Source organism: Scylla paramamosain, chromosome 45, assembly GCF_035594125.1.
Source record: "Scylla paramamosain isolate STU-SP2022 chromosome 45, ASM3559412v1, whole genome shotgun sequence".
NCBI lineage: Eukaryota > Metazoa > Arthropoda > Malacostraca > Decapoda > Portunidae > Scylla > Scylla paramamosain.
Window position 1 is genome coordinate 8,727,658 of NC_087195.1, and position 12,594 is coordinate 8,740,251.

Here is a 12,594-nt window from a genome sequence, read left to right on the forward strand (position 1 = left end):
AAAAAATAAGTTGATGAAATTACTTATCTTTATCTACACTTGTTTATAGCAAAGCTTTCTAACTTCACTATTTGAATCACCAAGCCAACAACACGCATACATATACAACTTTTTTTTTTTTTTTTTTTCTTTTTTTTTTTTTATTAACAAGTCATGAAGGAGAAAAATTACGTCGTTGAGATTGCCTTATCATTTACAGCTAAACCTGTCTATACCAAGCCTCAAGCTTCACTCAGGTATTTGAATCGCTAAGCCACCAACACACAGACGGTACATTTCTAAAGCTTTTATTGTCCAACCATGAAATATAATCCTTACGTTGTTGAAATAACTATCATTAATTTGTAGCTACACCTGCCAATATCAAAGCTTTCTAATTTTACTCAGGTACTTTAATTATCAAACCATGAACACACAGTCACGAATATTTATAAACGTTCTTATAATCTGACAATCTGAAAGAAAAATTGTTATCATTACTTTATCTATGTATGTCTATACGAAAGCTTTTAAACCTCACTCAACAGACAAATATACAGAATCCTCCAGTGTTTAATTAAGTAGATAATGGAGAAAAAATATCTTGATACAAAAATTACTTTATCATCTTTACACCTATCTAATCCTTCACTCATGTACAAACAAACACAAAACCTTAACAACAAATAGACGGACATGCAACTTTCCTATGTTTACTAACTACATATGAGAGAGAGAGAGAGAGAGAGAGAGAGAGAGAGAGAGAGAGAGAGAGAGAGAGAGAGAGAGAGAGAGAGAGAGCCACATTCTTACAACATACTCGTAATAACCTAAAATAAACAGATAAAAAACGTCTCTCTCTCTCTCTCTCTATCTATCTACATAAGGCTACTAGACCAACACAAGTCTCATCAAAGGAAATAATACATAAAACTTAAACTTCCATCACCGAGACACCTACATATTATTATTATTATTATATATATATATATATATATATATATATATATATATATATATATATATATATATATATATATATATATATATATATATATATATATATATATATATATAATATTTTTTTTTTATTTATTTTTTATTTATTTATTTTTTTTTCTACCAGTACTAATATATTACCATTCCCTGCTGTAATCTTAGGGTGTGTCCACACGGTCGAACAGTGTCCGTTGGGCAAAGTCACTTGGTTAATTCTGATGAATGATATGGCAGGAACATAATTACATATTATGTATTCAAACATAATTACATATTATGTATTCAAATTTACATGCAAATATACTGTCATTTGAATTAAAGATGGGCAAGAAACAACAATCAGTTTGTCTTCATCCCAAGTTTAGAAACAACATTCTGAAACAACTTTACGTGTGTGTAAAGATCTCGTTTTTACCTGACGGGTCGCCCCTCAAGTTCAGTGATATCAGAGTTGCCAAACTCCAAGCACTAGTGTCTTCATATAGTTGACATGAACTATAATGTATATTTTTTTTTATCTCATGTCTGTTCAATAGTACGCCTGTCCTTCACATTATGAATGTCATTTTTATTACCTTCACATTATGCATATATTTTTACTACCTTCACATTATGCATGTGTTTTTTTGATTACCTGTCTTTAACTTGTCACAAATAAGCGTTGCTTACCTTTAAGTATGGATCTTTAAGTACATCATAGATGGTTTGGCACGTATCAGGTATGATTGCAGACAAACTCTGTTTTGAAATTCTTGTCCAGTATTGAAGGGAACAATAGGAGCACCCGGTGGAAAGATTGATCAACGTTGCCTCTAGACGTACTTCAGGTGAAATGCTCTCTCATACAGGTGTGCAGCTTCGTTATAAAAGGTTTCACCTTCGCCAGTAAGTCGTAGAAGGCACTCGGGTCCATCCGCATATAGTTTGTAAAGTCTGATTCATATCTAATTCGCAATTCATTTAAAATGGTTGCGTGGCTTCCCCTTTTGCTTGGTTTATACAACCAGTCCTTACACCATTCCCTTTTTGTCACCTCCTTGTCCTCACATGGTAAAGCAATTATGCTGCATAGTGCAATTTTCTTAGTTTTTGTTTTGTTTTTTTATTTCCTAGTGCACCATGGTAGTGATGTAACACCTGTCGCCCAGGTTTAAGTCCACACACGGACTTGCATACCTATGCGTTGCCAGCGGACATCACCTTCGAGCATTGTCCGCCGGTCTTTGCCTTGTGAGCAGAGTTAAGACAGTGGTGTACAACCCCATCTGGTACCATTGTTTGTTGCCAGATCTACTTCCATCGTTTCAGCGCTTATGACGTCATCCTGCTTTGCCTATGATATGGTAACAGTTTGCCCGACGGACGCTGATCGACCGTGTGGACACACCCTTACTGTCACATTGTAATACGCCTGCTTTGCGCCCTTTAACTTTCCCTTGTCTGTATATTTAGGCAGTCTTGTCATGTGGGAATACGGTGGAAGGGACAGAGAGAGAAAAAAAGCATACTTCACCAAGTCTTAGGGGAGATAAGAGGAGGGGAAGACGAGAGACGAAGGGGGAAGGAGGTGTGGTGGTAGAGGAAGGAGGAATCAGATGGAAGATGAAAATGAGGAAGAGGGAAAGAAGAGAAGGGAGAGTGAGATAGAAGGAAGAAAGGGAGATAGAACGACGCTGGTTGTGAGAAAGACGAAAAGGAAGAAAACGAAAGGAGAGGAGAGGGAGGATGATGTGGGGATAGAGAGAGAGGAGGAAATTACAAGGAAAGGGAGGTGGAAGAAAGAATGGGAAGAATAAGAAGAGAGAAGAAATGGGAAGAAGAGAACATAAAGGAACGAAAGAAAGAAAGAAAGGGGAAAAGATGAAGAAGAATGAAGAAGAAAAGAAGGTAGACAGAGGAAGGGGAAGACTAAGAAAGAGGAAAGAAAGTCGAGGAAGTGAGAGGGGCAGTAAAAGCAGAAACAAGGAGAAAGAAGAAGAAAAGAAGAAAGGCAAATATAAGAGGAACAAAGAAAGGAACTTGTATGAGGAAGGAGATGAGGAGAGACTGACAAAATGAAGAAGAAAAAGCAACGGGAGGAAAGAGGATGAGGAGGAATAGAGAGAAGAGAGAGGAACAAGAATAAAGGAAGAAAGAGACAAGGAAGAAGTAGTACAATGGAGTTTTGTGGCACACAACTAGTGCCCATTGGTGGCCACCGATGAGGACCAACAGCACCCACCACCAGTAACGTCACTGGAGCACCGCCGGGACGTGTCGGCACTAGTGGTGTGCCACAAAACTCAGGTGCAGAGGGTCCCTCACCTTGACTCCCTGAGGCTACTGCCACACACAGTGCAGAGGTGCACCAGAGCTGCAGCCAGTAGCGACGAGCTAGTGAAGGTGCCTCGATCTCGCTCTAGCCAACACCAGCACACAGAACATGTTCACGGCGGCCACGCCCCAAGTGCAGGACATGTCCACACACCAGATAAAGCTAGCAGCCCACAGCTGGCGTAGCACGCACCTGTCCCCACTGGCGCTTTAAATTTTTATTGTATTATTGTATTAGTATTATTATCTTTATGTTAAGTATGTATAGTGTTATTCCTGTAAATAATACTATCATAGGCTTTTTAAATAATTCCATACTCAACGTGGAATTTTAAGCCTTCCTGTAAATATTTGTTTAAAAAAAAAAAGTAAAGGAAAACTGGAGAAGGGAAGAAAAAGTAGAAGCGCCACAGAGGAAAAGGAAGTACAGGGAAGGGTATGAGAGAAAGAGAGAGATGAGGAGGACGTAGGGGAGTAATATTGTTACCATTTCCCAACAAGGTGACGGAGTAAGGAAAAGAAACAGGGCAAGGTTTATGACTCGTCGCGGCTGCTGAATCTGCCCACATAAAATCTGGTGCGCCGCGAGGAGGGAAGGAGGAGGAGCGGCATTGATAAGGACGGTAACCTGTGCTGTTGATGAAAGCTGGTTTATAAAGGGAAATATGAGAATTATAAAGGAACATTATTTAAGAGGATACAATAATGGTCTCTCTCTCTCTCTCTCTCTCTCTCTCTCTCATAAAAGCTGTTGCTTATGGAGTGAACAATAATAATGATACTGCTATTAATGCTGCTACTACTACTACTACTACTACTACTACTACTACTACTACTACTACTACTACTACTACTACTACTACTACTACTACTTATTGTTACTATCATTACTATTATCACCACTACTGTTACTGCCAGAGAGAGAGAGAGAGAGAGAGAGAGAGAGAGAGAGAGAGAGAGAGAGAGAGAGAGAGAGAGAGACACTGAGATGGTAGTTAATGGGGAGAAGATATTTTACTGACCTGATAAAGTTAGCCTCGGCCAGGTTAATGGAGGTCAGATAGGGACTTCAAAGGCTCCAGACAAGAGACATGTGTAGGGGACATCCAACTCTGCCCTGCCCTGGGGTAGAAGCAGGTATACTGCAGAGGGGAACAGACATTGTGTAGTGACTGTGTCCTCGTGCTGGTGAGACATTGTGTGGTGACTGTGTCTCCGCACTGGTGAAATTATATAAGCAATTGAGATTTTGCAAAGGTCTTTCCCTGACATGAAAACCATCAGTAACCATATTAAAACGAAATAAGGCAAAAATGTAAATTCAAGAACAATTACAAAAGCAAAATTTTAGGATAGAAAAAAAAAAAAAAAAAAAAAAAATATATATATATATATATATATATATATATATATATATATATATATATATATATATATATATATATATATATATATATATATATATATATATATATATATATATATATATATATATATATATATATATATATATATATATATATATATATATATATATGACTTGGGGCGAAGGACAAGACAAAAGTTAAATTTTGTTACATAGTGTAATTGATTATTATAATAATATTTGAAAAAATAAGAATTTTAATGTTATTCATTATCATTTCTTTTGCTTATTATTATCATTATTATTATTATTATTATTATTATTATTATTATTATTATTATTATTATTATTATTATTATTACCATTATCATTATTATTACTATTATTATTATTATTACTATTATTACTATAATAATTATTATTATTATTATATTATTATTATTATTATTATTATTATTATTATTATTATTATTATTATTTTATTTTATTTATTTTTTTTATGTAGGAAGGATACTGGCCAAGGGCAACAAAAATCTAATAAAAAAAATGCCCACTGAAATGCCAGTCCCTTAAAAGGGTCAAAGCAGTGGTCAAAAATTGGTGGATAAGTGTCTTGAAACCTCCCTCTTCAAGGAATTCAAGTCATAGGAAAGTGGAAATACAGAAGCAGGCAAGGAGTTCCAGAGTTTACCAGAGAAAGTGATGAATGATTGAGAATACTGGTTAACTCTTGCGTTAGAGAGGTGGACAGAATAGGGGTGAGAGAAAGAAGAAAGTCTTGTGCAGCGAGGCCGCGGAAGGAGGGGAGGCATGCAGTTAGCAAGATCAGAAGAGCAGTTGGCATGAAAATAGCGGTAGAAGACAGCTAGATATGCAACATTGCGGCGGTGAGAGAGGGGCTGAAGACAGTCAGTTAGAGGAGAGGAGTTGATGAGACGAAAAGCTTTTGATTCCACCCTGTCTAGAAGAGCAGTATGAGTGGAACCCCCCCAGACATGTGAAGCATACTCCATACATGGACGGATAAGGCCCTTGTACAGAGTTAGCAGCTGGGGGGGTGAGAAAAACTGGCGGAGACGTCTCAGAACACCTAACTTCATAGAAGCTGTTTTAGCTAGAGATGAGATTTGAAGTTTCCAGTTCAGATTATAAGTAAAGGACAGACCGAGGATGTTCAGTGTAGAAGAGGGGGACAGTTGAGTGTCATTGAAGAAGAGGGGATAGTTGTCTGGAAGATTGTGTCGAGTTGATAGATGGAGGAATTGAGTTTTTGAGGCATTGAACAATACCAAGTTTGCCCTGCCCCAATCAGAAATTTTAGAAAGATCAGAAGTCAGGCGTTCTGTGGCTTCCCTGCGTGATATGTTTACCTCCTGAAGGGTTGGACGTCTATGAAAAGACGTGGAAAAGTGCAGGGTGGTATCATCAGCATAAGAGTGGATAGGACAAGAAGTTTGATTTAGAAGATCATTAATGAATAATAAGAAGAGAGTGGGTGACAGGACAGAACCCTGAGGAACACCACTGTTAATAGATTTAGGAGAAGAACAGTGACCGTCTACCACAGCAGCAATAGAACGGTCAGAAAGGAAACTTGAAATGAAGTTACAGAGAGAAGGATAGAAACCGTAGGAGGGTAGTTTGGAAATCAAAGCTTTGTGCCAGACTCTATCAAAGCTTTTGATATGTCCAAGGCAACAGCAAAAGTTTCACCAAAGTCTCTAAAAGAGGATGACTAAGACTCAGTAAGGAAAGCCAGAAGATCACCAGTAGAGCGGCCTTGACGGAACCCATACTGGCGATCAGATAGAAGGTTGTGAAGTGATAGATGTTTAAGAATCTTCCTGTTGAGGATAGATTCAAAAACTTTAGATAAGCAGGAAATTAAAGCAATAGGACGGTAGTTTGAGGGATTAGAGCGGTCACCCTTTTTAGGAACAGGTTGAATGTAGGCAAACTTCCAGCAAGAAGGAAAGGTAGATGTTGACAGACAGAGCTGAAAGAGTTTGACTAGGCAAGGTGCAAGCACGGAGGCACAGTTTCGGAGAACAATAGGAGGGACCCCATCAGGTCCATAAGCCTTCCGAGGGTTTAGGCCAGCGAGGGCATGGAAAACATCATTACGAAGAATTTTAATACGTGGCATGAAGTAGTCAGAGGGTGGAGGAGAGGGAGGAACAAGCCCAGAATCGTCCAAGGTAGAGTTTTTAGCAAAGGTTTGAGCAAAGAGTTCAGCTTTAGAAATAGATGTGATAGCAGTGGTGCCATCTGGTTGAAGTAGAGGAGGGAAAGAAGAAGAAGCAAAGTTATTGGAGATATTTTTGGCTAGATGCCAGAAATCACGAGGGGAGTTAGATCTTGAAAGGTTTTGACATTTTCTGTTAATGAAGGAGTTTTTGGCTAGTTGGAGAACAGACTTGGCATGGTTCCGGGCAGAAATATAAAGTGCATGAGATTCTGGTGAAGGAAGGCTTAAGTACCTTTTGTGGGCCACCTCTCTATCATGTATAGCACGAGAACAAGCTGTGTTAAACCAAGGTTTAGAAGGTTTAGGACGAGAAAAAGAGTGAGGAATGTACGCCTCCATGCCAGACACTATCACCTCTGTTATGCGCTCAGCACACAAAGACGGGTCTCTGACACGAAAGCAGTAGTCATTCCAAGGAAAATCAGCAAAATACCTCCTCAGGTCCCCCCAACTAGCAGAGGCAAAACGCCAGAGGCACCTTCGCTTAGGGGGATCCTGAGGAGGGATTGGAGTGATAGGACAAAATAAAGATATGAGATTGTGATCGGAGGAGCCCAACGGAGAAGAAAGGGTGACAGCATAAGCAGAAGGATTAGAGGTCAGGAAAAGGTCCAGAATGTTGGGCGTATCTCCAAGACGGTCAGGAATACGAGTAGGGTGTTGCACCAATTGCTCTAGGTCATGGAGGATAGCAAAGTTGTAGGCTAGTTCACCAGGATGGTCAGTGAAGGGAGAGGAAAGCCAAAGCTGGTGGTGAACATTGAAGTCTCCAAGAATGGAGATCTCTGCAAAAGGGAAGAGGGTCAGAATGTGCTCCACTTTGGAAGTTAAGTAGTCAAAGAATTTCTTATCGTCAGAGGAGTTAGGAGAGAGGTATACAGCACAGATAAACTATGAGAATGACTCTGTAGTCGTAGCCAGATGGTGGAAAACTCGGAAGATTCAAGAGCGTGGGCACGAGAGCAGGTTAAGTCATTGCGCACGTAAACGCAGCATCCAGCTTTGGATCGAAAATGAGGATAGAGAAAGTAGGAGGGAACAGAAAAGGGGCTACTGTCAGTTGCCTCAGACACCTGAGTTTCAGTGAGGAAAAGAAGATGAGGTTTAGAAGAGGAGAGGTGGTGTTCTACAGATTGAAAATTAGATCTTAGACCGCGAATGTTGCAGAAGTTAATGAAGAAAAAGTTGAGGGGGGTGTCAAGACACTTAGGGTCGTCGACGGAAAGGCAGTCCGACCTGGGGACATTTATGGTCCCCTCCCCAGATGGGGACTCCGAGGCTGGTGTAGGAGTCGCCATGATTTTAAAATTTTTGGAGTGAAGGGTGTGTGTGTTATTAGGTGCTTGTAGTTTTGTGTGGAGGAAGAGAGTTGTCTTTAGAGGGCAGGCTGTGACTACCCCCTTGTGTTGTGAGACACAAAGGGAAACGTTCAGTGAGGTCACAGCTGGGTTTAATGATAAGTTCACAGCACCCCCTGAACAGTGCTTTAGACCTCACTGGGAGTAATTATCGTTTCGGCAGGTGTCTACTGCCTCCTCCTAGTATATAGCATATAACCTAGTTATAGCAATAACAATGACAATAACAATAAAAGAATAGTCATAATAACGATAATAATAATAAAAATAAATATATCAATAATAATAAAAATAATAATGACATTAATGGTTATTGAATAATAACGATGCAGCTTAAGATAATAAGTATAATGATAACATGATGATAATTATAATATTATTACTAATGATAATGAAATTAAAATTATTATGATAAATATTATTACGATATTCAAATTGTAATATAATTTGCAAATAACAAGGACAAAAGTGATGATAATAATAATAATGATAATAATAATAATAATAATAATAATAATAATAATAATAATAATAATAATAATAATAATTATTATTATTATTATTATTATTATTATTATTCTTACTATTACTATAATAATATTGATAATAATAACAATAACACAAAACGACAATAACAACAACAATAACAACAACAACAATAACAACAACAACAACAACAACAACAACAACAACAACAACAACAACAACAACAACAACAACAACAACAACAATAATAATAATAATAATACTAATGATAATAATAATAATAATAATAATAATAATAATAATAATAATAATAATAAATATTAAAAACATAAACAACAAAAGCAACAACAACTACAACATCAAGAACAACAACAATAATGATAATAATAATAATAATAATAATAATAATAATAATAATAATAATAATAATAATAATAATAAGTAGAAGAAGAAGAAGAAGAAGAAGAATGACAATAAATAATAACTAACAACAACAACAACAACAACAACAACAACAACAACAACAACAACAACAACAACAACAACAACAACAACAACAATAATAATAATAATAATAATAATAATAATAATAATAATAATAATAACAATAATAATAATAATAATACAAGAGGAAGAAAAGGAAAGAAAGGAAGAAGAGAAGAAGAACGGTAGCAAAAAAAAAACATATATATATATATATATATATATATATATATATATATATATATATATATATATATATATATATATATATATATATATATATATATATATATATATATATATATATATATATATATATATATATATATATCAGAAAGCTTGGGAATAACATGCTAATAAAGAACGACAAGAAAAAATAAACATTCACATCACAATCAAGATCCACACAATTTGTTGTCGTTTCGTTCCTTTACACCTGTCCTTTTCTCGACATGCAGGTGAAGGGGAACAGTGAGGTGGTGGAGGACAAGGAGTAAGAGAAGAAAGGAGAAGGAAGGGTTATACGATAAACGGAGGAAAAGGAATAGAGGAAGAGATTTCTGAAGACAAAGAGGATAAAGAAGAGTAGAAGAGGAAAACGAAGTAGAAAAAAACATGAAGAAGAGGAAGAGGAAGAGTAGAAAGATACAACGTTGTGGGCAGGATGGGGAAGGAGCAGCGTTCCACACGATAGCTAAACAAGTCATCTTTCGGTCCGTGAATAGATGGTTGGAAAGTAACACTAACTACAAAGTAATAAGATAAAATGGCACAGAAGAAGGTTCCTCCCCATCCACCATTCTCTTCAGCTTGTCCTGGCATGGGAAAAGCTGAAGGAGTACTATGTTGTGAGTAAAAAAATAAATAAATAAAAAGTAAATAAATAAATAAATAAAAATAATAATAATCTAAAAAAAAAACGGAAATTTTACATGAAAGGATACAAGGAAAATGGTATTTCCACGGTGTTCAACTAATCTCTGATGGAGAAGAAAGATAGTTGCTGTTTTTGTGCTTGATAATGTTTTGAGTGAGTGAGCAGCTGGCAGATAAGAGTGTTCCCTGTATGTACCTTTAAATGTCACCTGTATACCTTCCCACACCTTGCCTTCCTCTCTCGCGATAGTTCCACCCAACAACACGTGTGACCCATCTCATCTTTCATCTTGGTACTTCATTTCTTATATTTTCGTTATTTTGATGTATTCATCTTTATTTATCATGTGTTAAGATTAGACGAGTTTATGGATGAGGATGATAAGTGAAAATGGCTTGTAATAATACGGGAACTATCATGTCTAGGATTTATGGCTTTTTGCAACTATCAGTATTTTATGCTTTTGTTTTCTTGTGACACAGGTCTGCAGCTCACTGCCAAGGAAAGGTTGGAGTGATGAGTTTGGGTTGGTTGTTTGATGCCTTGCCTCACCCTGTGGAGCCTCTCAGAGGTGGCACTCAGTCGGAGTTGTCACCTGGTGTTGAGGCTGTGGGTCCCGGCACTCAGTCTGGGCTCCAGCTAGTTGTGTCTGGTGTCGTAGGGATCGCTGCCAAGGGTGGGGAGGCGGGAGTTTCCTCCCCTGTGGGATGCACCAGAGGCGGGGAGCAGGCTAATCCCATGCCGGGACCAGACACAGAGGATGTTTGCTCACAAGGTGAGCTACCCGTGCTGGCAGCTGCTGCTACAGCTGTCAGTAGTGTAGTGAAGGAGGGTTTTGCTCCTCATGCATGTGCTGCTCCACTACTTGCCAAGGCAGTAGTGGATGGCAAGGAAGTTGAGGCAGCGTGTGTTGAGAGCAACACTATTGTGAATAGCCAGCAGAGAGAGGAAGACAGAGGTTTGGAGCTCCATTCTGATGTGTCATCCGTAATTAAGGAGGCATGGGTTCTGGAAGCACGTAGCGGCCTTCTGCATGGTCGTTTTGGAGTCAGGTTGACTCAGGAGCATTTGGCGCGGGTTTGGTGGCCACGTTTGTTAGGGGTAACCATGTGGGTCAGGCTGGCAAGCCTGATGACCTCTCGGGGGCTCCTCCGTCGTGTTATGGCCGGTGTTGTTTCCCCTGGTGTGGGGGTAATTGATGATGTTGCTCGCCCGATTTCTCTTTCCTGGGCAAGTTATGATGTATTTGACGCGAGCGTTACGGCGCCGCGTCGAGAGGCAGCGCTGAGTGAAGCTGCCCATGATAGTGTGTTGCTTGCCGCTCAGGAAGCACCCTCAGTGTTGCTGGGGGCTGCCTATGGCCAATCTGTTAGTACTTGTCTGGTGCTAGGCCCGATCAATGTATTATGTGATGATGGATGTTGGCTTCCTCGAGGCGACAAGGTATCGGGGATGATGAGAGAGGCATGCACACGGGAGCAGTTGCTGGGACCAGTGAGGCTAGCCCAGTGGCACGTTGGCCGGGCTCGTGTTGAAGCCGAGGTTTGTTTTGTGATGGCCACGTGTGCTTGTTTAGCTCCATGTACGGGGATGTGTGTGCTGCGTCCTGGAAAGGAGCAGCTGTCAGCTCGCTGAGGCGATACCTGTGTCACCAAAGATCCGCAGAGGGAAGTGCAGAGTAATAGTAGTTTTGCATCTGACAGTGAGACGCAGGCTTGGTGGTGTCACACCAGGTAAGGAACATTTTGTTTTATTGAGAGCGGCAAGATGGCCCCTCTTAGTTTTGCCAAGGAAGTGGCATTTTTATTTTGTCAATTTTATGGGTGTGACATGGAGACTCCACGGAGCCAGGAGCGTGCAAGCGGGAGTAATGGTGCGGGCAGTGCAGGAGCCATTGAGAGTAGTATTTGGCAGGAAAGTATTTTACCTGGCGCTGCCGTGATGATGCACCAGGAGACTACGGTCCCCGGTGGGCTCACTGTGTGTTGCAAGGAAGCAGGGACGTCATTGTTGCATGGTGACTCTGAAGCTTCTATAGTGTGGAGAAGAAGATACAGATGGAGTAGAGCGTATAGTGAAGAGAGGAGGAGTGATGAGAGAAGATGGAGAAGTAGAGAAGACAGAGAATAGAGGAGATGATGGAGATGGAGGAAAAAAGAATTCCAGAGTCGCAGGGAGAGTTGGAAGAAAAAAAGTTGATTAAAATGCCTGCATGAGAAAATTTGCACACCAGTGGAGCCGTGAAGGCCAAAGGTCCTGGCGCAGCACCAGAGATGGGTCTGGAAGGAGCAAGAGGAGGATGAAGAAACGGCAGATCGAGTTGAAGGGCTTAGTGGGAGCCCTATTATTTCTAGTTGTATATTAATAATTTATGTCAATGCTATAATAGCCTTTGATGTTTTGTGATGAATATGCACCCCCTTGTTTAAGCCTGATGATGAGCCCAACAAGTATGATGTTTTTGAATTTGTTGTTCCTAAAATTT